Source organism: Moschus berezovskii, chromosome 6 (genome assembly GCF_049115385.1).
Source record: "Moschus berezovskii isolate FMDL1 chromosome 6, NW_MosBer_1.0, whole genome shotgun sequence".
Lineage (NCBI taxonomy): Eukaryota > Metazoa > Chordata > Mammalia > Artiodactyla > Moschidae > Moschus > Moschus berezovskii.
The window spans coordinates 113,862,186-113,886,858 of NC_142465.1; the positions used below are offsets into that span (position 1 = coordinate 113,862,186).

Genomic DNA, 24,673 nt, shown 5'->3' on the forward strand with positions numbered 1-24,673 from the left:
TGAGTCCCCTTCTAAGCACGCTGAGCCCCAGCCCTTTCAGTGACTCAGGAGTTGCCACTGGGGAGGGTGGGGGGAGGTGGGACTTGAAAGTGGGTAGGATTTGAGGGTGTCGAGGAGACAGAAGCTAAAAAGGAACAGCCCAAGTGAATGCCTTATGGAAGAAACCTCAGATATTTGGGGGTTGGGGAGCCGACGAGTCAAATGGCACCCAGTCAAATCTCCCTCTGGGGAGAAGGTTGAAAAGGAAGGTGGAGGTCAGAAGGGTCTCCAAACCAAAACAGCTAAATAGGGGATTTATCCACTGTTAGCTCAGAGCAGCTTCGAGTTTTACACATTGGTGAAAAAAAGAAGGAGGAGCTGAGCTGGCAAACTGACGTTCATTGGATACACAGCGTGCCAGCCGCTGCACTAGGCACTCATGACTGAACCTTGCTGAATGCTACAATCCTGGGAGCTGGAGATGGCCCCACCTGATTCACAGCTCAAAACTCCAAGAGAGCCCAGGAGAATCTGACCTAATGTTCATAAAGGCCATGAAAGGCTCAGTTTACCCTCCCAGATCCACCCTGGAGCCTCACCCTATCCTTGGGGACTGGGCCCCAGTCTGCCTTTGTCTTCCTCAGGCCAACTTGGACCTGCCCATGTACCTCAGGCCGCCATTGAATGAGTCTGTTCAGCCACTCTGCAAGCATCCAGGGGATTCTGGGGCCCACTAAGGTGGTTATGTCCAAAGTAAATACCTGTTCATGCAGTGATCCACGGGGGTGTAGGAAGAGAAAAAATGGAATTTGCGTTCTTATTCACCTTAGCCTTCTAAACATTCTATTTTATTTTTATTTATTTATTTTTGGCCATGCTGGGTGGCTTGTGGGATCTTAGTTCCCTGACCCAGAGATTGAACCTAAGCCCTTGACAGTGAAAGTATGGAGTCCTAACCACTGGATCACCAGGGAATTCCCTAAGTATTCTAATTTAATGTTTGTTTTATAAAGCACACTTTGGGGCTTCTCCAGTGGCTTAGCAGTAAAGAATCCGCTTGTAAATCAGGAGCTTCAGGAGACACAGGTTCAATCCCTGGGTCAGGAAGATCCTCTGGAGGAGGGCAACCCACTCCAGTATTCTTGCCTGGAGAATCCCATGGACAAAGGAGCCTGGCGGGCTACAGTCCATAGGGTAGCGAAGAGTCAGACACAACTGATGAGACAGTGCGCACAGCACACACACACGCATTAACACAGAGAACATATGTATATACACACACACTTACGTTGTAACAGACAGACATACATTTAAATACAAAAGGCATGTTCAAAATTATCTGTACAGACTGGGTATGCAGCCAAAGTCTGCATTAGTGTTTAGGACCCCTGCAATGAGTTCTCACTTGAGAGGCAGTGATGGTAGAGACCCTGCTTTAACTCCTCAATCAGCTACTTCTGGGTTATGTGGCAGGGTGAGTTTATAGAACCTTCCTAAGCCTTATTTCATCATCTCAGGAATTGGTGTGGTAATAGCACTCAAGTGGATTAAAAGAGGTGATGGACCAAAAGTCTGTAGCCAGAGCCTGACACATATTGATATGTGCAGTTATTACCAACTCAGTTACAGGAAGCAGAGCCAGGCCTGATCTGGGCCTTGGGATGGGCCCTGCTCTGATGTAGTGTGTCAGTTGCAGGAGACTCAGAACCCAGAATGAGTCATTAGAAATCAGTGTGACCAGGGTTAAGGGCATCAACAGGACATCAGCAGGATATCAACATCCCAGAAAGCCCTGATGGTCCAGGCAGAAGATGACAACAGATATGTATTTGGAAAAACAGGTGTGCATCAAATCAGACACCTTTGTAGGCTAAAGAAGCAGCAGTAATGGGAACAAAAACTTGAGTTAGCATGCCCAGGATTGAATCCTGGCTCCATGTGGGTAATTTATTTAACTTTTTGTGCCTCATTTTCACCATCTGTAAAATGGGAACAATAGGGTGATAATTTCATAGTATGGCTCAAAAGCGCTTAGAACAAGAGGCTGCCAAACGAGGCTCTCAACAAGTATTAGTTCTCAAGTTCTTATCTGTGAATTGGAAGGTGACTTCCCTGATTCTGCTTCAGAACATCAGAGATCCCTGACACCCAATTGCTATGGGAGCCTGACACCCTCATTACTGTCCTGGAGTGACAGGCCTGGCAGAAACAGACAGCCTCAAGGGAATTCCCCTAATGGTCCAGTGGTTAGGACTCTGCATCTCTACTGCTGGGCCCTGGGGGATTTGATCAGGATCAGGGAACTAAGATCTTGAACGCTCCACAGTTTGGCCAAAAAAGAATAAAGAAAAGTCTCAGAGGACTGTAGACCCTCAGTACAGGATTTTCTTAGTCCTCAGGAGTTCCTGCCAGGGTTCAGAGTCCTTCTCATCCAGTGGGAGCAGGCTGTCAGGGCACATGATGGGAGAGCCAAATTAGAAATACAGAACAAAACGTCCCAGGTCAGGAATCAGATGATTTGGAGAGTATGGATTTCCCACTCTAACTGAAGTGTGGCCACAGCCTAGTGCATCTGACAAGTTCCCAGCCCCCGTCCCCCTGAAGATGGCTAGGGGTCAAGAAGATGAGGGGCTCAGAGTAAGGGTGTATGACCAGAGACAGACTATGTCCCTGAAAGTGGAAGGAGGCCCTGGCTAGCTGTGGATAGGCAGGCCTGGCAGTGGGTAGTAAGTAGGTAGGTGAGGAGTTATTCTCCCCATTTGACAGATGAGAAAATGGAGGCTTGCAGAACAGAGACATCTGTTTTCTCTAAGCACAACTTAGCCTGGTATAAGCCCAGCTGGTGACTCAGCCCTGACCTCTTCCTCTTTCTACACAGAAGTCTCTGGTGTGGAGACCCCTGAAGGTATTAGGAGCCTGGGACCCCACACGTACTCTGTTATTGCTGCCTGTGTGGATCCTGAACAAATCACCTGTGCTCGAGCCTCAGTTTCCTTATCTGTACAAGGGGCTGATTACTAAGCTCCACCTCTGCCCACTCTACTTTTCTTCCAATCCGCTCACTCTGAACTCTTTCCAGAAGCTGAGGAGTTGAACCCAAGGAGTTGAACCTATGAATCCATTGTGAGGCTGGAGGTTGCCAGCAGGGCCTTAGGGGCCCTGTCTGTGCCTGTCCCAAACACACTGGATGGCCATGCCCATCTTTCCCAGACCCAGAGGCCTCTCCATTCTGGGGTTTTTCCCAAGAACCCATCCTCCCTCCCCAGCTCTTCCTCTATTCCACTCATTGAGCAGTTTCCACTCATCCAAATCCCTCCTCCAAACTCACAAACAAGTGGACCCTTTTTCTGCCAGAACCATGGGAGCTGGGTGGGAGATGGGGATTGTCTACATAAATTAGCTCACTTAATCCTCACAATACCCTGGGAAAACAGATTTATGTAGCCATTTCCCAGATATGGAAACTGATGCTTAGAGAGAGCAAAGATCTTTCCTAAGAGTCCCTTGTTGAAGGCCTGCATGACCTAGAGCCCATATTCTTTTTATTATACATCTCTGTCCCCACTTCTAATCCTTCCTCCAAGTGTTCAGAATGGTACCCAACTATGGCCCATCCTTCAAATGTAACATTATGCAGCCATTAAAAATAATGATTATACATACTGGAATGACTAATAACAACACAAGAAAATGCGTATGACACAATGTTAAGAGGGGAAGACACAAAAACTGTAAATACAGTACAATTAAGTTACACTACAATGATTGCCTCTAGGAAAAAGATTGAAAGGAAATACATCAAAATAGCCACAGTTGTTTTGCTTGTGTGTTAGCACCATGGGTGATTTCTTTCCCACTTTTATCCAGTTGCCAGTCAATCAGTGTCTGTTACTTTTACAACAAAGAAAAGATATCGTGTAAAAAAATAATAATTTGTGGTTTAAATATTTGGAAATCTGCTGTTTCCCCGTCAGCTTCCCCTCCTTCAAATCCCTCCAAAGTCTACGTTTTCAATACAACGTGACTATAAACAAGAGCTAGGTAGGAGTTTGGGGAGAAACCAGTACCTCCTCATACGACGGACCAGCTCCGCTCTTTGACCCGTCTCTTTTCTGTGTCCAGTGAGGACTCCCACCCCAGACCCTCCTCTCAGCTCCCCCGGTTGGAGCTCTTGCGGACGCTCACCTGACACTCGTGGGCTGGCCTCCGATGCGAGATGCGTACACCTGTCCCTCCAGGTGAGGACTCCGCGAGGGCGCCGCGCGCAGGAAGGAGGGAGCCGGCCAGGGGCGGGGCCGTGACGTCACCAGGTCGGTCCCGCCCCCGGCTTCCCGGCCACGCCCCCGCTTCCAGGCCCGCGGGGATTCGTGATTCTCGTGTTTGCGGGGTGAGGTGCTGCGGACACTTCCCCGACACGCACACCTCCCCGACACGCACACCTCATTCGGACTGGGCCCCCAGCCATCCATCAGCGGTGCCTCCAAAGTGCGACCCTCGAGGGTGGGCGGACTGAGAGGGGAGGACCCACCACCACCCCCAAATCCCTCTGCTTACACAGAACTGCTGAGTTCTCAGATTCCAGGTTCACATCACCTGGGGTAAGGAATGATCGGAGGGACGGGGGGGTAGCCTGTGATTCCGCCCTCCCGCCCCCGAGTATTTTCTTCATTTCCTATCCTCTCTGTACTACCCTCTGACCCCACCTCCTGCTAAGGGTGTGCGTGAAAGAAGGGTGATTCCAGCCCTTGGGTATCAGAAAAAATTACCTGCCATCTGACACCCATAGTCAGAAACTGTTTCTATCTTCTTTGTATGATCAGAGCCTGTTTATATTTGGCAAAGTTCAGTGTTGAACATTCTAGCAAAATGGTGGCAAAAATCAAGAGCACCACTATGTTCAGCTCTCCAAGTCCTTTGAAAATGTGCTGGCCCTTGGGCTCCGCGATTTCATTCTGAAAATCTATCTTGAGGAAGTCATTCAGGCATGCATGTCTCCTGTGGTGTTCTTTATCGTGGTGAACTTGGAACTAGTCCAAGTGTCCAACACCCGGGTCAGGTGAAGAGCACAAACACACAATCGAATATTATGCAACCATCTAAGAGTTATGTTTACAAACTGCTAAGCATACAAGGAAATATGTTAAAATAGCGAGAGAATAAAAGCAGGCTGTAAGTGAGTGGTGACAGCAGGCTTAGTTGTACTTTAAAGCCAAACAGAATTTCCTGCATGGGAAAGAACCTTTAAAGAAAAAGTTCACTGTGGTTATTTCTGGGTAGGGGCACTATGAAGCTTGTTTTTTATATCCTTATTTCCTGTATTTTCATCTAATAGGATTATTTCACTTTTATAAAGTCCCTCTATCTCTTAAATAGTTCCCATTAATTGAGCACTTCCTATAATTTAGAATAAGCCCCTTTCATGCAATCCTTGCAATAGTCCTGAAGAAGCAATTAGTAGTCTCTCCCTCCCACCCAGGAAGCCTGGAGGCTAGCGTGACCCTGGTAGGACCCTGGGGGTGGGGTGAGAGGTGGGGCACAGACATAATTTCTGGGAGACCAAGCTCTGAGGTTGACAGCTCAGATATTTCAGCCTTCTCGGTTAATTTTATAGCCTTAATGTATTCTTATGATTATAAAAGCAACATCTATGTTTTACAGAAAATTGAGAGTAAGCAAAATGTAGAGAAGAAAAGTCAATCCCTTTACCGCCTTATCTTTTATTATGGAAATTTTAAATAACACTAAAAAGTAGAGGGGATATAGTATAATCAACCCATATATCCAATACTAATTTTCAACAAACATCAACATTTTTTATTCTTGTTTTATCTACCCCCCCACACTTAAAAAAAGTATTGGCATATAGTTTATTTACAATGTTATGATAGTTTCGGGTGTACAGCAAAGTGAATCAGTTATGTGTATATAGATATATCCACTTTTTAAAAATTATTTTCCAATACATGCCTTTACAGAGTACTGAGTAGAGTTCCCTATACTATACAGTAGGTTCTGATTAGTTACTTATTTTATATATAGTAATATGTATGTGTCAATCCCAACCACACATTCATTTTTTAAAGAAAAATACAGAGATCATATTTCACCTATAAATACTTTGGTAATTATCTCTAACAGATAAGGACTTTGTTAAAAAACAAAACATAGGCCCACACGCAACTATTATAACATCTGTCGAAAGTAATACCATTTATTTTGTTAGATAATTTAATATGCAGTCCATGTCCAAACTTCCCTAGTTTATCTTCAAAGGATCTTTTTATAGTTGGTTTGCTTGAATCCAGATCCACACAAGACCCACATATTATATATGATTGATAAATCTTTTAAATCTCTTTCTTTCACTGAGATGTAATTCACATATCATAAAATTCACCATTTAGAAGGTATACAATCTGATGGCTTTCAGTAGGTTCACAGGGTTTTGCAACTACTACTTTATCCCTATCTAAGCCCCTAAACGGAGAAGGCAATGGCAAGCCACTCCAGTACTCTTGCCTGGAAAATCCCACGGACGGAGGAGCCTGGTGGGCTGCAGTCTGTGGGGTCGCTAAGGGTCGGACACGACTGAGCGACTTCACTTTCACTTTTCACTTTCACACATTGGAGAAGGAAATGGCAACCCACTCCAGTGTTCTTGCCTGGAGAATCCCAGGGAAGGGGGAGCCTGGTAGGCTTCCGTCTATGGGGTCACACAGAGTCGGACACGACTGAAGTGACTTAGCAGCAGCAGCAGCAGCAGCAAGCCCCTAAAACTTTTATCATCCTAGAAAAAGAAACCCCATACCCACCAGCAGTCACTCCCCATTTCTGCCCTCTTCCAGCCCCTGGTGACCACTCAGCCATTTTTGTCTTTTGCCTAGTTTGGTTACTTTACATAAATGGGATCACGTGATATGCAACCTTTTGTGTCTGGCTTCATTTGGCATCATGCTTTCAAGTTTCCACCGTGTGGCCACATGTATCAATACTTTTTTTCCCTTTCGTGGCTGAATAATAGTCCAGACCAAGTTTTCCACCATCTAGAATTGGTTGAGTGCAACCCTGTGGTGTCTTTAAACATGCTCCGCTATCCTTATGTTTCATAAACTGGTAATTAAATGTAGATTCTAAAAACTGAAGGCTTGATTTTTTCGTTAATTAATTCTTATTTATTTATTTGTTTTTGGCCATGTAGCATGTGGTTCCCCAACCAGGGATTGAACCCGGGCCCCCTGCATCAGAAGGCAGAGTCTTAACCACTGGACCATCAAGGAAGTCCCTGGAGGCTTGATTTGATCTGGATTGAGTGATTCTCTCAAGAATGTTTCATGGATGATGTTGCATCTCTCCCAGTGCATCAGACAAGCAGCCACAGCCTGGGGTGTTCCACCATTTAGCAAGGTTGATCAGTGGCTTTAGGAGTCATTAATCTCATCCTTCTGTTTTAGAACTTTTACCATCAAACTTTTACCCAGTGATTTTAGCATCCATTGATGACCATGAATTCAGTCTGCTACAGTTTATAGATAAAGAAACTAGGCTGGGAGAAGTGGTACCCAGGTCACAGGGTTAGTGATAACCAATAGCTCCCACATATTGGACCCTTACTATATGCCTGGCACTGTGCTGAGCATTTTACATGAACTGACTCATTTAATCCTCTCAGCAATCCTTTGTTGGTTTTATGTTCTGATCTTCCTTTTCAAATCAGGAAATTAAGGCCCAAAACTATGCCCTTGGTAAAATTTGGTACTTCATCTCAGGAGACACTAAAAGACAGAGAAATGGGAAAAAAACAGTGCTGGACTTCCCTGATGGTCCAGTGGTTAGGACTCCATGCTTCCACCTCAGGGAACATGGGTTTGATCCCTGCTCTGGAAACTAAGATCCCATATGGCACACACTCCCCCTCAAAAAAATTCAACATAAATAAATACATTGATTTTTTTAAAGAACTGTTTTTTCTTGCTCTGGTAAATATAGGCATAGACAAAGTGATTAGAACTATAGAGAAAAATATTTTTTTAAAGAAAGAAAAAAGAGAGCAAAAGATGGGACTTCTCTGGTGGTCCAGTGGTTAAGACTCAATGCTTTCACTGCTGTGAGCCTGGGTTCGACTCTGGTTCAGGGACCTGAGATCCCACAAGCTGTGCAGTTGCAGCAGAACAAAGCAAAAAGAACCATAGCGTCATGGAGTCTCCCCAGAGGAAGCATCACTAAAGCTGGGCCTTTAAGCATGTGTAGGAGTTTGTTGTGGGGAGTAAAGGCAGAGGAATGAGCCCACCATTATGAATAAGGTCTGAGGTGTGATTTGGGCTGTGGCCTATGACTCCATTCCTCACTGTGGACGTGTGATCACAAATGTCTGCCCCGGGCAAGAGGGAAGAGAGGGAGGGTGTGGCTTGACCCGTCAGGTACTGAGAGTGTGCAGACGTTATTACACAGTGAACAGTGCAAAGAGCATGGGACCAGGAGTCTGATGATGAGTGGTCAGTGGACCATGAAGCCTGACTGCTGTCCCAGGCAGTGTCCCCTGCCCTCAGAGGCCTAAGGAAGCCATTGGAACTTGACGGGGGGGTCACTAGCTTCTGTCCCAAAAAGGAGAAAGTCTAACCTCATCCTCAGCTCCAGCTCCAAGGTTCTGACTGGAGGGATCCCACCCCCCACCCCCAGCTCAGACCCCTGGGCCACTGAGTGAAAATTCTAGTTCAAAGTATTCATTGTAATGTATATGTCTTTGCTTCTATGTGCATAGACTCTCTCTGGAAGTTTCCAGAAGGAAAATGTTTACGGATCACCCTTTCTTTAATATACGAAGAACACCTAGAAATCAGTAAGAAAAAAACCCAAACAATATAATATAAAAATGACTAAGAATATGGAAAGACTGTTCACAGAAAAGGAAATGCAAAGATTTCAGAAACTTAGAAAAGATGGCAGCCTCATTCAAACTAAGAAAAATGCAAATTAAAGCTACACAGAGATTCCACTCTCACCCATCAGGTTGGGAAAGATAGAATTTTGTTACCACACTGATGACAAGGCTCTGGGGAAACAGGCTGCTTCATCCCTAGGAGAGTAAACAAGTACAGTCCTAGAGGGAGCAATGATGGCATTCATCAAAATGATGACTGCACAGTTTCTTTGCCCTCAGAATTCCAAATCCAGGTATTTATCTTACTGTTGTCACACAGGAGGGAATTAGCTTATGAAAAGGATTGTTAGGGGACTTTCCTGGTGGTCCAATGGTTAAAACTTCACCTTCCAGCGCAGGAGGTGTGGGTTCCATCCCTGATTGGAGAGCTAAGATCCAACATGCTCAGAGGTCAAAAAAACCAAAACCTAAAACAGAAGCAATATTGTAACAAATTCAACTGTTGTTGTTGTTCAGTTGCTTAATCGAACCTCACTCTTTGTGACCCCATAAACTGCAGTACAACAGGCTCCCCTGTCCTTCACTATCTCCCAGAGTTTACTCAAATTCATGTCCCTTGAGTCAGTGATGCTATCTAACCATCTGATCCTCTGCCACCTCCTTCTCCTTTTGCCTTCAATCTTTCCCAGCATCAGGATCTTTTCCAATGAGTCGGTTCTTTGCATCAAGTGGCCAAAGTATTGGAGCTTGAACTTTGCATCAGTCCTTCCAAAAAATTCAATAAAGACTTTTAAAAAAATGATCTATGTGAAAAAAAAAAAAAGGCGGGGGGGGGGGAGTTGTTTATAGCTGTGAATGTGTGTTTTGGAAATTTATGTCCATCAATGAGGATCTGAGCCTGGCAGGCTGCAGTCCATGGGGTCGCAAGAGAGTCAGTCATGACGAAGCAACTCTAACACCAAAATAGATCATAGAACTTTCATCCAATGGACCATAATGAGGTCATATAAATGAATGAGGAAGTATTTTTATGCACAAATGGGGAAAGATCTATTAATACATGAAGTATTGTTCAGTAGGAAAAAAAAAAAAAAAACAAGTTTCCGAGAAGAATATGTAGTTTGTTATGTAAAAAGACGAGGAGAAAGAATGTGTATTTGTCTTTTTCTATCTATCTATCCATCATCTTTTTAGCCATGATTTGAGATGTCTGGGGTCTTAGTTTTTTGACCAGGGATCAAACCCATGCCCTCTTGCAGTGGGAGCACAGGGTCTTAACCACTGGACAGTCAGGGAAGTCCCATTATGTGTATTATATGAGTATCTCTGGCCAGCAATATTTGAGCCTGATGCTGTCGGGAAGAAGAAATGGTGGCTATGGAAAAAGGCATGGGAGGGAGGCTTTTACTGTATCCTACTTGGTAACTTCGGAATTTTGATTCGTGTGGAAATATTTTCCATTCCAAAAACTACATTAAATTAAAAATTTAAGAGTCCATTTTACAGAAAGGGAAACTCCATGGGTCAGCAGAGTTTGCAGGTTCCTCTCCTACGATACTCCGGGTAAAGAAGGGAATGAGGGAAGAGGTACTCTTGCCTTGGTCTCCTGTTTTAATCCTCACAGCCACCTCCCCATTTTTCAGATGTGAATACTAAGTCTCAGAGCTGGAGAAAGACTCCCTGAGGGCACAAGACTGCGGTGCACCCAACATCCCGTTCACATCTATGGGTCCTGCCCTCCCACTGACCATCCCAACACCATGTCACCCCAGCTGGCGAAGGCGTGACGAATTTCTCATTTAACTGGCGCCGGCCATCTTCATCCTGAACTTTCTGGTTATTTGACCAAAGTGGACTATTGTGTGCCTGAATTATACTTTATTTAAAAAAAAAATGAAAGAAAGAAAAGGATAAGCTGGTTGCATGAGCAGTCATAGGATTGGAATGACTCCGGGCTAGATTTATCAGGGATTTGACTGGACTGGCCTGTTTATTAAATTATTTGGGAGTTTACTTTAAATTTAGCAGCATTTGGATTCACTGACTTTTTGAATAGGCCTGCATTTGGAAAGAAATTCAATTAAGTGGTTCTCTGACTCAATTAATGGGATTCTTTTCCTGATTGAATTATGGCAGTTTCTTTCAAGACTTGATTTGCCTCCTCTCTGAGGCTTTTTGAGACCTTACCAGGGAGTTCTGGGGGAGATGGAGACTCTGACCATTCAGGTTTGCTCTGGGCAGCGGCTGCGTCCTCTGGGACCCCCTCTAGGACCCCGCCCCTGGCCACATCCCCCTCCCACTTGACAGCAGTCACGCCTCCTTGTTTGGCTCCCTGGTTCACACCGGTGATGGGGAAGGGTTTCCAGAACTGTTAGCCCATCAGGCTCTCAGCTCTTCGGGGACAGAGTCTGTGGATTCACCTGGTCTCAGTACTTGACACCAGTCTTGGCCCAAAGCAGGGCCTCAGGCCGATCAGGAATAGATGATTCAACAGAAGGGACCCCAGGTCTTCTGACTCTAAGGCCACAGAACACAAGCCTCCCTCCCACTTAGGTCTTCTGAGAGAAGGGGGGGCTTTCTAACCCAGCCTACGATGGGGTTATATCCCAAAGCCGCCCACCACTCCAATCCCATTCCAGCCAGCATCTAACGTCCACTTCACTTTCCCTTTTCACTTTCATGCATCGGAGAAGGAAATGGCAACCCACTCCAGTGTTCTTGCCTGGAGAATCCCAGGGACAGGGGAGCCTGGTGGGCTGCCGTCTATGGGGTCGCACAGAGTCGGACACGACTGAAGCGACTGAGCAGCAGCAGCAGCACAGATCTCTAAAGTGCACCACCCTTTCCAGTTTACAAAGAGCTCCCCACTCCCTTTTCAATCTCAGAGGAATGCACTGAAATGTGGACCTGACATCCCTGGGGCTCAGAGAGGGGCAGGGCCTTGCCTAAGATCACACAGCCAGCGGGTAGGGGATGTCAGGACTCCAGGCTCCTGGAGGGCGGGGCTGAGGTCCGGAGGTGTGCAGGGCAGAGGAGAGACTGTAGGGACATTCCCCCTCCTGTGCTTGAAGGGTGGAGGGAGGAGGGCTGGGGAGGTCTGCAGAGCCCAAGGCCTGAGCTGTGAGATGAGGCAGCAGAAGGTCAGGAAAGATTCCACAAAGTCCTGGGAGGTGAGGAGGTGCCCGGCAGTCGTGGGAGGAGGAAATGGATATGGACTCACCCATTCTATCATCAGTAGACCTGCCAGGGCTAGCCCTGGGCTGGGCCTGGGAGGCGGGCAGGGGCCTGGCAGGACACTGCCACCCACGTCTCAGGAGGGGCACAGGCTGCCATGAGGAGGCGCAGGGGGATAAGTGTCCCTCACTTTGGAGGATGAGAAAAGTTCCCAAGGAGGGAAAGGGCAGCTTGGCCTGGGAAGGTAGTTGGCGAGGAAGAGGAAGAGAGTTTGCCTGACAGGGAAATGTTAATCCTCTGGCCAAGGCTTATCAGTACCTGGCCATGTGCCCAGCTCAGGCTCTGATCTATGTGCTTTCCATAGGCTGACCCGGCCCTCATGCCAACCTGGGAGCAGGCGCTATTAGCATCCCCAGTTAATGGCTGGAGAACTCTGATGTTGAGAGCAGTGACTTGCTCAAGGGCACATGGTTGGAAAGAGCCAGAGCTGGCTTTGGACCCGGGCAGGAAGGCTCCAGGTTCCTAACACACTGCATGGCCTCGCAGCACGTGGAATCGCCGGGCCAGGGGATGAGCAAACTGAAGGTAAGAAGACTAGAGTTTGAGCACCCCTACCCCTGTGCACTTACATCTGTGCAACCTCGACCTCTCTGAGCCGCCACTTCAGATGGGGAAAGAATTCTGCCCTGAAGCTTAAGGAGCTACAGCCCTGTGCTGAGCACACACCGGGTCCTCTGTAAAGTGGGGTCCCGTCCCTCTCTTGCACCCCTAGGGAGGTCGGGGACAAAAACTCACAGGGGTTTCCCTCCAGCCCCTCCCAGGGGTCTAAAAAGGTCTTCTGGTCCAGCCCACTGTGTGTGCACAGAGCAGGCTTGTCTCCAGCCAGAGATGGGCCCTCCAGAGAAGGAAATTCTTTCCACTTCTTGACGATGGTGGTAACGGAGAGCATGATGGCAGCAATGATGGAGCTCTGGCCCCTCCCTGCCATTCTAACAGCCCAGGGCGGGTTCAGCTAAGTGCTGGGCATAGCTCTGGGGGGTGGTGTGCGAACCTAGAAAACTCCACCATGGGGATGATGGCCTTGGCCCTGTCAATAAGGTCATGGCCCTTGATGATTCTGCCTGCCCCACCCTTAAGGCTTTCAGACGGAGCGAGTTCCATGGAACTGACTTCCCAGGAGGCCACATTTCCTAGAAGGCTATAACCAAAGTCCAGAGAGGAGAGACACTTGCCTGGAGGTCACAAAGCAAATCTCAGGGCAGGAACCCAGGGCTCCTGACACTTAACTCTCTACCAGTCCCACTTGCTCCCACTGAGTTAAGACGGTGGACAGGAGAGCTGCTTTAAACCAATCCTTCAGCACATTCCACCTGAGCCCCTTCTGTGCACTGGCACCAGGAAGGGCCTGGAGTTGGTGGAGACTCAACCCTGCCCTGTGGGTCTCCAGGGAAGGTTCCCCAGTAAGCCAGACAGGAGGCACTCAGAAGATGAAGCCAGGTCACCCCTGGAGGACAAGGGAGGGTGTTCCCAGGGGAGGAGTGTGAGGGCATGGGATGAGGGAGGGAGCAGGACTTCCAGAAGCAGAAGCTCCTATGGAGCCACTCTGGGAGGTGGGCGCTGGGTACAGGGTCTGGTGCAACCCCCACAGGAGTGATGGCAGAGGTCTCCTGGGGCCAGGAGCCTTGAGTGCCAAACCAAAGCTTCTGGATAGTATCTTGCAGACTGTGGGGGTCCCAGGAGGTTTTTAGAAGAAGACCAACCTGAGGGCCTTCTCAGAGGGCATAGTTTGTGTGATAGCTGAGGTGGGAGGGCCATAAGATGCTAGGATTCCCTGAATTCAGTTATGCATTTTTTTTTTTAATGAAAATTGAAAGAAAAAAAAAACCTGTTCCTCTTGCTGATTTCTGGGGTCACATGGGGAAGCAGCTTGCAGGGCCCCTGTGTAGGAGACAGGTCAGACCCTAGCCTCCGTGCTAGGGGTGGAAGCCAAGCTGACCTGGCTTCAAACCCCAGCCTGTGCTCCCTCCTGGTGGCCGGGGCTCAGGGCTCACGTGTAAGCCAGGAGATGCTATGGCACCACTTAGAGCAGCTGGAACATCCACTGAGGCACGGTCTGGGCCAGGCTCCAGGCAGAGTCTCAGCAAATATCCCCTCTGCCCTCCTTTCCTGTTCTGAGGGGGCCAGGGGGCAGCTCAGAGGTATAGCCAGCCTGGAGAGAGGGAGGTTCAAGTCCTGGCCCCACCTCTGACCCACTCTGAACATCAGTATCTTCTTCAGCCTGTCCGGGCTGCTATCTGTGCTCATGAGAAGGGTCATGCTTAGGGGCTGCGGAGGCCACCCCTGGCTTCCTCCTCCCTCTTGAGAGAGATGAAAGGGCCTGTGTGAGGTTGGCCCCAAGGTGACATTTTGAAGAGAGTCAAGCGGAAACAAGTCCTGGCAGCCAGGTCAGGCTCCTGGTGCAGACCCTTAGGAGGCAGTGAATGGGGGCTGTTCGCTGAGTCCAGGAACTTCCACGGTGCCTGTGGAACCTCCTCTTTCTCTGGCTGTACACACAGAGTGAGCTGCCAATTCTTGTTCTGTTTAATTTTTTTCATGTCAGGGTGGGGGGCAGGAGTGGGGCCGCTAAGTTCTTGAACCACCAGGGAGTCAGTGGAGAGAGCACTGGGCAGAGGGAGGCTCAGCGCTGCCCTGTCCTGGTGAGAGAGCAGGCAGACCCCTCCCCTTTGGGGACTGGCTGCACACGGGCCTCTCCAAAGGTGGGGCGCTGCGCTTGGAGTCAGGAGTGACCTCAGGACCCTCACCTCCCTCTCCTGGCTCCTTTTCCCCACCTGGGCCTGAGAGGTTTCAGTCAGACCAAGAGAAGACTCTGCTCTGTGAGCAGGGATACCAGGCACAAAAGTCACGCTCCATTTGTTACTAAACCTTGCTCAGGGATTGAAAGTGAAAGTTGCTCAATCGTGTCTGACTCTGCAACCCCACGGACTATACAGTCCTTGGAATTCTCCAGGTCAGAATACTGGAGTGGGTAGCCTTTCCCTTCTCCAGGGGATCTTCCCAACCCAGGAATCCAACCCAGGTCTAGCACATTGATGCAACCCAGGTCTACCGCATTGCCGGCAGATTGTTTACCAGCTGAGCCATCAGGGAAGACCAAGAATACTGGAGTGGGTAGCCTATCCCTTCTCCAGCGGATCTTCCCGACCCAGGAATCGAACCCGGGTCTCCTGCATTGCAGGCGGATTCTTTACTGACTGAGCTTCCAGGGAAGCCCTGAGCTCAGGGATTACCAGGGTCAAAAACACCCTTGCAGGGACTGCCCTGGTGGCACACTCTGCTCCCAGTACAGGGGTTCGGGGTCCGATCCCTGGTCGGGGAACTAGATCCTGAATGAAAACCAACTAAGAAGCCCTCATGCCTCAACTAAGACCCAGGGCAGTCAAATAAGTAAATAGACAATATATATTAACTTTTTTTTTTTAAAGGCCCTTGCAGATGGCATAGTCTATTTTCTTGATGGGAAAAGTGAGGCTCCGTAGATCGCCTGGGTCCGCGGGGGGAGTCAGGGCCAGGCCAGACCCAGGTCCAAGTCCCCTCCACCCCGCGACCCGCCTTTCCCCATGCCCACCCCCGGAAGCTTTTCCTCCTGCCTCATCCCAGGCTGCTAGAACTCGGGCGGCGGGCGGGAGCGCGGCACAGAGGGCGCTCACCTGCTGCCCCCAAGTGGCCGCCGCGGGCGCTGCAGGCGGGTCGCGGTGGTGCTGCTGCGTCTGGGTCAGGTGCAGAAAGGGTGCTCGTTGGGGCCAAGCCTGGGGCGACGCGAGGGCCACGGGCAGAGAGAAAACAGGTCCTGACCGCCCTGAAACTCCCGGGCCTGAGACTGCGACCCCGAGAAGTGCCCTGAACGCGTTTACGTACAACTGGGAAACTAGGGATGCTTCTGGCCGGTGGCCCTAAGGGCCAGTGACCCATCTCTCTGCCTTGGAGGGGTCCATCAAGTATCTGCCTGAATGATGTGCTGGCCTGAAAATCATGAGGCTTTGCAACCAGAGAGGGTTCCCAGAAGTCAGTGGCTCAAACTAAGGCTCTGGCTGGGGCACACTCTTGAAGAGCTTGCAACTCTGTGAGAGTGGAAGCCACCTGAGCTCTTTGCTGGGAGAAGCTATAGAACTTAGTGACTGTTTGAGGGCAAGGAAGGGGCAACGTCCAGGGGCAGCTCAGGATTCTGGTCCAGGAGATGGGGGTTGTGGGACTGGGTACCTGAGAGAAGGCCAGATGGGCTGCTGAGCTTGTTGGGGCCTTCTGAGCTGGAGGAGTTGGGGAAGCCAAGGGGAGGAGCCCAGGATGGACTGTAATCACAGACACCCTCCCTGTGACAGGTGAGGTAATCTACCCATTTGATAGATGAGATCATTGAGGCCTAGAGCGAGGAGGAGAGAGGTCAGATCAGCCAGGATTGCTGGGTGCTGAGTGTCTGAGCTACAGGAACTCAGCTATCCCAGCCCCTCCACAGGCCCTGGATCTTTACTTTCGGGAGATTCAGGATCTTGGGGAAGAGTCCCAAGGAGAGGACAGGGGAGGCTCAGAGCCCCTATGGAGACAAATAGTCGGCCTCTGATTCCCTGTGTGGCCTTGAGTACATCTCTTCACCTCCCCAGGTCTCAGCTGTGTGTGTACCCAGTCACTCAGTTGTGTCCAACTCTGTGTGACCCCGTGGACTGTGACCTGCCAGGCTCCTCTGTCCGTGGGAGTCTCCAGGTAAGAATACTGGAGTGGGTTGCCATGCCCTCCTCCAGGGAATCTTCCCGACTCAGGGATCAAACCTGTGTCTCATACTTCTCCTGCATTTGCAGATGCGTAGGGCTTCCCTCACAGCTCAGTTGGTAAAGAATCTGCCTGCAATGCAGGAGATCCCACTTTGATTCCTTGGTTGGGAAGATCCACTAGAGAAGGGATAGGCTACCCACTCCAGTATTCTTGGGCTTCCCTTGTGGCTCAGCTGGTAAAGAATCCGTCTGTAATGTGGGTAGACCTGCGTTCAATCCCTGGGTTGGGAAGATACCCTGGAGAAGGGTAAGGCTATCCACTCCAGTATTCTGGCCTGGAGCCTTCCATGGATTGTATAGTCTGTGGGGTCGCAAAGAGTCGGACACGACTGAGCAACTTTCACTTCTTTACCACTAGCGCCACCTGGGAAGCCCCAGTCATAGCTGCTCAGCTGTGAAATGATATGAAATAGCTTCCTTTAGAAGGGTTGGGAAAATTAGATTTTAAGAGGTATGAAGGTGCCAGACCAAGCAGCAGGTGGCTTGTAAGCCCTGGCAGGAAATGAGCACCCCCTCCCTTTCCCCTTCTGATTGGAACAGCCTGGAGGAGGCATGCCTTGAAGGTAAGGACTGATTCAGAGAGATCCCGAGTGAGTTGCTTGGCTCCCCTACCACCAGGGGTCCCTGAGCACTAGACCAAAAGATGCTGTACTTGCAGCTGCTCTCTCAGACCCCAGAGCACCCCAAACCCCAGCCTGGAGAGATCTCTGCCTGAGACAGAAGAGAGATAACAAAGCCCCCTTTCCACCCTCAATTCCTTCCTATTGGCCCGGAGCCCGACCTGTCTATGCTGGAAAAGTCTCCCTGTTCCCATCATGTCTGCTCCCGGCAAGGCCTTGTCTTCTGGAAGGAAACGAGCATTTATTAAAGGGGCTGCTCTCTCCCCATCATTACTCTTTTTTTTTTCTCCTTTTTTAATATTTTGGCCAGACCACATGGCACATGGAGTCCTATTTCCCCGGCCAGGGATCGAACCCACTCCCCCTGCATTGGAAGCGTGGGGTCTTAACGACTGGACCACCAGGGAAGTCCCTCCCTCATTACTCTTGACACACAGCATCACTGCCCTGAGTACCAGGTACCGTTACTATCTGATACAGTTGGGGATGTGGAGCTTCAGGGAGGGAGGGTCTTGTTGAAACAGGCATCTTGACTACTGAGGTGGGAGGTAACCATTGGGCCATGCTGCCTTGGCAAATGGCTCCCCATCTTGTTTGAGCTTCTAAGGGCAGGGCGGTGCCTGGCCTGGGCCCTGCAGACTCTTAGTGAAGTTTGAGTGAGTGAACAGAGACACAAATGAGTGACAATTTGGTCTGTGAATGACCCAGAGACATCACCTTACGACTCCCAAGGTGCTGTGGATCTGAAAGGTCAAAGGGAATCACCTGAGAAGGTGTGGACTAGCTTCCAGAAGGACACAGAAGAGCTGGTACTGGTGCTTAACTCTGGGTATGGGGATGGAGAATGAGGAGAGAAGGAGATTTACTTCTCTGTTTATCTTCTCTATTATAATGTGCATATATTATAATGTGTTATAATTATAATGCACTACGCACATGTTTAACACATGAGTTCAGAAGTAAATAATCACCAGGGGAGCCCCTTAAACTTGTTAGACGCCTGGGCTGCAACTCCAAAGGATGGAAGCAGTGGGTCTGGGGGTGGCGGGGGACTAGGATAAGTTCCCCAGGTGATTCTGTTACAGGTGGCCCTGGGCCACACTAGGGGAACAAGATCTCCAGCTGGGTCCTCCTCCACTGGCCACCAGCCGGGATAATTTGCATGGTCTTTTGCATATATTTGCATGATGTCTCTGGTTCCAAATGAAACCTGTGTCAGCCCTCATTCTGAGGGCAGCTCTTCCCTCCCCACCTCTTTCCCCTTTCGCTGCCCCCATCCTCAGACCTGGCCAGCCTGGGCAGTCACCTTCCTCCTCATCCCCTATTCACCAGTCAAATATGTCATTCTTTAACCCCATCCCCGCATTCTCCCCGTCCCCGAGGCCTGGCACACACACATTCCCCAGAAGCCTTCCCCATCCCCAGCTGAGTCTGTTCCCAGTCCCACTCTCTCTATCTCCCTCCTCTGAAATCCAAAATACTCATCCCTGGCTTATGTGCGTCTCTGCATACCGAACATTCATGGTGGGCCCAGGCCTGAGTCAGGCCCTTCACCCGTCTCATCCCCACCCAGTCCCCCCGAGATCCTGTGAGGCCAGACCCCATGAGGCCCATCTTGCAGATGAGGAAACTGAGCCTTAGGGAAATTGAATGACTCACCAGAAAGTGCCCACTCCTCGCATGCCATGGGCCTGCCTCCTGAAATGCCCTTGTGGCATATTTACTCTTCTCATGGCATGGCAACCCACTCCAGTATTCTAGCCTGGAGAAACCCCATGGACAGAGGAGCCTGGGGGGCTACAGTCCATGGGGTGGCAAAGAGGCAGACACAGCTGAGCAACTAATCATGAGTGTCAATTGTATTTGGGTATTATCTGTTTCTGTTGCTTTTCATTGGGTCTTTAATATCACCTGGGTCATACACACTGTAAAACCATGCAAACAACCAAGAAATATTTGAATAAAATATGAATCTGCCCACACCCCCACCTCAGCATGACACTGAGCTGCTGTGAACAGTCTGGTATCTCCTTCCGACTTTCGTGTATTTACATACAGATGTGATATACGCAAATGTGTATAGGGACAGCATCTTTATTGTAACATGTACATGCGAAAGATACACAATTAAAGAAAAGCAATGCAGGCACCCATGTGCAAGTGAAAGTCGCTCAGTCGTGTCTGTCTGTTTGAGACCCCATGGACTCTATAGTCCATGGGATACTCCAGGCCAGAATACTGGAGTGGGTAGACTTTCCCTTCTCCAGCGGATCTTCCCAACCCAGGAATAAAACCGGGGTCTCCTGCATTGCAGGAGGATTCTTTACCAACTGAGCTATGAGGGAAGCCCAGACACCCATGTACTCACCACCCATAAAAATTGCCGCCACCTTAGAAACACACCTTTGTACCCCTTGGAAGGTGCACGTGCCTCCCTCTTCTGACTTTCCTCACGCTTGGTCACATGTACGTTCTCTTATGTAACAAAATTAGGAGAATTGTTCAACCACTGTTTGTGCAACATGTTCAACTTTATCAGGCAAGGCTAAACTATTTTCCGAGGAGACCGAAACAATTTTTACTCCCACCCAAAGGGAAACAGAGTCCCCACTGAGCCATATCCTTGCCAAATGTGGAACTGTTCAACTTTGTAATTTTTGCCAAGCTAGTGGGAGTAAAATTCCAACTTATTACGGCTTTAATTTAATACCCCTGTTTGCTAATGATATTTAATACCTTCTTAGATGTCTTCCATATCCTTAGTGTTTCTTTTATCTTCTTGATATATCATCCATTGAAAGCATTATGATAAAAATCTCTAATTTTGATAATAGATTTATTTAATTCTCTTTGCCTTGTTTTATATGTTTTGAGGTTGTGTTATCAGGTACATAAGAATTTAGAATTGTTACATCTTCTTGGAGTTAAATATTTCTTGTTTCTAATAATGCTTTAATCTTAACTGTCTAAATAATAATAAATCTTTTGATTTTGATCTTTTTACAGGTAAAGAAGGACTATTCACTTCCCTTTTTCTTCTTATCTGGACCAGATCACTTCCAAACTACCTCTCTCTTCTTAGTGAGAGGTGATTTGACTTCTTATTTTGAAAATATTTGTATTATGGAAACTTTTTGACATATACAAAAGTACAGAATTTATAAAATGATCTCTCATGTAAACATCAATCAGTTTAGACATGTACCAAATCAACATAAATATTTATCCCCACCAGTTCTCCCATCCCATATTATTTTGAAGCAAGTCTCTTACGTCATATAAATTAATGCTTAAATATTTGTATATATAGCTTTAAAAGAAAAGGAAAGGTTTAAAGAAAAGGTTTAAAAAACCCAGGTCCCATTATCATCCTGTAACAATACTTTCCTAACATCATCAAATATAATTTTTTAGTTTGTTTGAGTCAAGACCTAAATAAGGACTGTGAAAGCATGTCATTGGTCAATGTCTCCTAACTCTCATTCAATTTATAGGTTCCTACTGTCTTTTATTTTCCTTGAAACTTGCTTGTTGAAGAAATCAGGCCACTTATCCTTTATATAAAAATATTTTGTTTGATGGGGTTATATAGATACTGTTCTTTAGCAAAATATATTGTACATATTTTTTCTCAGAACATGTAAGTCAATTTCGGGTTTTTAACTGATATTCAGAACGCCTTAGTTACTGTTTTTTGAAAATGTCTCATCTGCTCTGCTTACCCACTGTATGTACTGGATGAGACAACGCATGTGGCAGACATGTCATTAGCGCGCACTACATGGGGCACCAGCCCCCGACCTGCCTCCTGACAAGCCTGCGTGGAGGTCAGGAAGCAACAGTTAGAACCGGACGCGGAATAGCAGACTGGCTGCAAATCGGGAAAGGAGTACGTCAAGCCTGTATATTGTCACCCTGATTGTTTAACTTATATGCAGAGTACATCACGAGAAATACCGGGCTGGAAGAAGCACAAGCTGGAATCAAGATTGCCGGGAGAAATATCAATAACCTCAGATATGCAGATGACACCACCCTTATGGCAGAAAGTGAAGAAGAACTAAAGAGCCTCTTGATGAAAGTGAAAGAGGAGAGTGAAAAAGCTGGCTTAAAGCTCAACATTCAGAAAACTAAGATCATGGCATCTGGTCCCATCACTTCATGGGAAATAGATGGGGAAACAATGGAAACAGTGACAGACTTTATTTTGGGGAGCTCCAAAATCACTGCAGATGGTGACTTCAGCCATGAAATTAAAAGACTCTTGCTCCTTGGAAGAAAAACTATGACCAACCTAGACAGCATATTAAAATGCAGAGACGTTACTTGCCAACAAAGGTCCATCTAATCAAAGCTATGGTTTTTCCAGTAGTCATGTATCGATGTGAGAGTTGGACTATAAAGAAAGCTGAGCTCTGAAGAACTGATGCTTTAGAACTGTGGTGTTGGAGAAGACTCTTTAGAGTCCTTTGGACTGCAAGGAGATCAAACAAGTCCATCCTAAAGGAAATCAGTCCAGAATATTCATTGGAAGGACTGATGCTGAAGCTGAAACTCAAATACTTTGGCCACCTGATGCAAATAACTGACTCATTGGAAAAGACCCTGATGCTGGGAAAGATTGAAGGCAGGAGGAGAAGGGGACAGCAGGATGAGATGGTTGGATGGCATCACCGACTCAATGGACATGAGTTTGAGCAAGCTCTGGGAATTGGTGATGGACAGGGAGGCCTGGCATGCTGCAGTCCACGGGGCTGCAGAGAGTGGGACACGACTGAGCGACTGAACTGAACTGAACTCTATGTTATGCCCTGTGCCAGATTCTGAGAAATATAACCACGAACAAGCCAGAAGCTAAGCCTGGAGCTTAAACTAAAACTTTGGGGGTCTGCAGAACCCCTGAAGAGACTTTGTTAACATGCAGATCCCCGGGTCCCACCCCAGACAGGGTGTCAGGGGTCTAATGTGGGACACTGGAATGGGCACTTTTCATCAAGTGCTGTCCTATGGAAATAAGTGAAAGTGTTTGTTGCTCAGTCCTGTCCAGCTCTTTGTGACCCCATGGACTGCAGCACGCCAGGCTTCCCTGTCCAAGGAACTCTCCAGGCAAGAATACTGGAGTGGGTGTATGGGAGCCACAAATACAAGCCAATTTTTCAATTTAAATTTTCTAGTACTAATCATATAATAAGGTGAAAAGAAACAGGTGAAATGTTCTTTACAGAAAATGTTAATTATTTTAATATATAAAATATATTTAAATAGAAATAAAATACTTTAATTACATATTTTACCTAACCCAATATAGCCAAAGTATAATTCTTAATATGTAATCAATCATAAAAAATTATAAATGAGATATTTTGTTTTCTTTTCTTAGGTACTAAGTCTTCGAAATCGGGTGTATGTTTCACATTCACAGTGCTTCTCAACTCCAAGTGTCAAGGACACTGTGGGTCGTGGCTACTACACCGGACAGCGCAGTCGTGACCTAGGCTGGATGCCCGGGGCCACAGGGAAGCGACGCTGGACTGGATAACGACTGCGAAGAGCACTTAGGAGATTCTGGTGCCCCAAACAAAATGTGCACACAAAGACACCTGAGCTCAGATCCCGCCTCCAGCCTTCCGCCTCTTCCTCGCTGCCTGACCTTGACAGTGGAAGCTTCACCTCCGGGGCATAGACCTCTGAGCCTAGAATGGGTGGTGGAGCTGGTGTGCGGCGCCTTCTCAGTGTTGGTGAAAGGGGGGCGTCAAGGATGTGGACAGGTTTGGAGATGGAGAGAGGGCGGAGCAGGACTCCAGCGAGAGACCCGGGGAGCGATGGGCGGGGACTCCCCCACCGTGGGGATGGGAGTGAGGGTTCAAGTTCGCCGGACTCAGACTGCAGTCCCTGAGGCCACCACGGGGCGGCGCTGTGGGAAGGGACCCTGGGGATGGCGCAGGGACCCCTGCGGCTGGCATAGGGGCCAGCGAAGAGGAGGTGAGAACTAAGTGTTAGTAATTTCTTCCCCGGGGAGGGGAGGATGGGATCGTTCTGGTTCCCTCTGCAGCAGGAGGGGAAACTGAGGCGAGGACCAGTTCCTTCCCTCACCTTTTGAAAGTCAACCAGCAGCTGCTGTGATGGAAGGAACTCGGGCTTGAGAGTATCGGTGACGTCCCGGCTCTGGACCGTCGAGGAATCTTGAATCGCAGGCTGTTCAAGATGCCAGGGCTGTTTTAATACCTGTAAGACAGTACAGGTGTGATGCCAGTAGCTCCCAGCGGAGGAGCAGGGCCACTGCCGGTGATGGCTGCTGCTGCTGCTGCTAAGTCACTTCAGTCGTGTCCGACTCTGTGTGACCCCATAGACGGAAGCCCACCAGGCTCCCCCGTCCCTGGGATTCTCCAGGCAAGAACACTGGAGTGGGTTGCCATTTCCTTCTCCAATGTGTGAAAGTGAAGTCGCTCAGTCGTGTCCGACCCTTAGCGACCCCACGGACTGCAGCCTACCAGGCTCCTCCATCCATGGGATTTTCTAGGCAAGAGTACTGGAGTGGGTTGATGGCTAGAAAAGGGCTTTGCCAACTATCTGGTAGGGATCCAGGGTCAACGCCTGCACAGGGATTAAGAGGTGAACTTCAAAGGATGAGGGTAAAAAGAAATGCCGTGAGCTAAGCTTAGTCCCCTTTCCTTTCCGATAACAGCCCGTGAAGCTGGTGCCACTGGCACCCATGTGACAGAGGAGAAAGCCGAGTCTCAGCGACGTGGTGTGGTTTGTCTGGGGTTGCACAGCCAGCGGAGCCTGTCCCCTGACTCCCACGTTCTGTGCTCACATCTGACCAGACATTAGCTGAGGCTGGAGAGGGGGGACCTCCTCCTGCCCAGCTGTTGTCCTTCATCTCTGGTTCCTAGCTTCCTTCCTCCCTTCTCAGCCTCTCTGGCCTTGCCTTCCCCCTCCCCTGCCCCAGGTTGCCAGTCCCGTGACTAAAACAAGGAGCCTCTCTGTGCCCACAGGTCATGTCCACCAGTCAGAGTGGTCCCTGCCCCTGGCCACTGCGGTGGGCTCAGAGGTGGGCACGTGTCTCACTCCTGGCCAATGAGGCTGGATTCTGGGAGGACTGGAACTATTGGAAGAGGGACTCTCTGCTTTGTCTGCTGGGCAGTTGTGAGCCTGGGCTTCTGGAAAGGTTGCTTGAGCCTCTGACGTTACTTTTAACC

The 24,673-nt window shown here is 48.5% G+C and overlaps 1 protein-coding gene and 2 long non-coding RNA genes across 3 annotated transcripts in view; 2 read left to right on the forward strand and 1 right to left on the reverse strand.

Moving 5' to 3' along the window:
• Positions 1 to 4,233, reverse strand: part of CSNK1E (casein kinase 1 epsilon) — a 36,748-nt gene extending 32,515 nt beyond the window's left edge. Inside the window, exon 1 of the mRNA XM_055394562.2 lies at positions 4,165 to 4,233. The gene's annotated coding sequence lies outside the window, so the exon portion shown is untranslated. The remainder of the gene's footprint in view (positions 1 to 4,164) is intronic.
• A 111-nt stretch (positions 4,234 to 4,344) lies between these two features.
• Positions 4,345 to 11,506, forward strand: LOC129536313 (uncharacterized). The gene is made up of 3 exons (XR_008681794.2): positions 4,345 to 4,577; positions 7,178 to 7,383; positions 10,501 to 11,506. It is a non-coding gene; the product is annotated as an uncharacterized LOC129536313 (long non-coding RNA).
• A 162-nt stretch (positions 11,507 to 11,668) lies between these two features.
• On the forward strand, positions 11,669 to 23,217 carry LOC129536505 (uncharacterized). Its single transcript, XR_008681818.2, has 3 exons — positions 11,669 to 12,616; positions 20,481 to 20,562; positions 22,855 to 23,217. It is a non-coding gene; the product is annotated as an uncharacterized LOC129536505 (long non-coding RNA).
• The last annotated feature ends 1,456 nt before the right edge of the window (positions 23,218 to 24,673 follow it).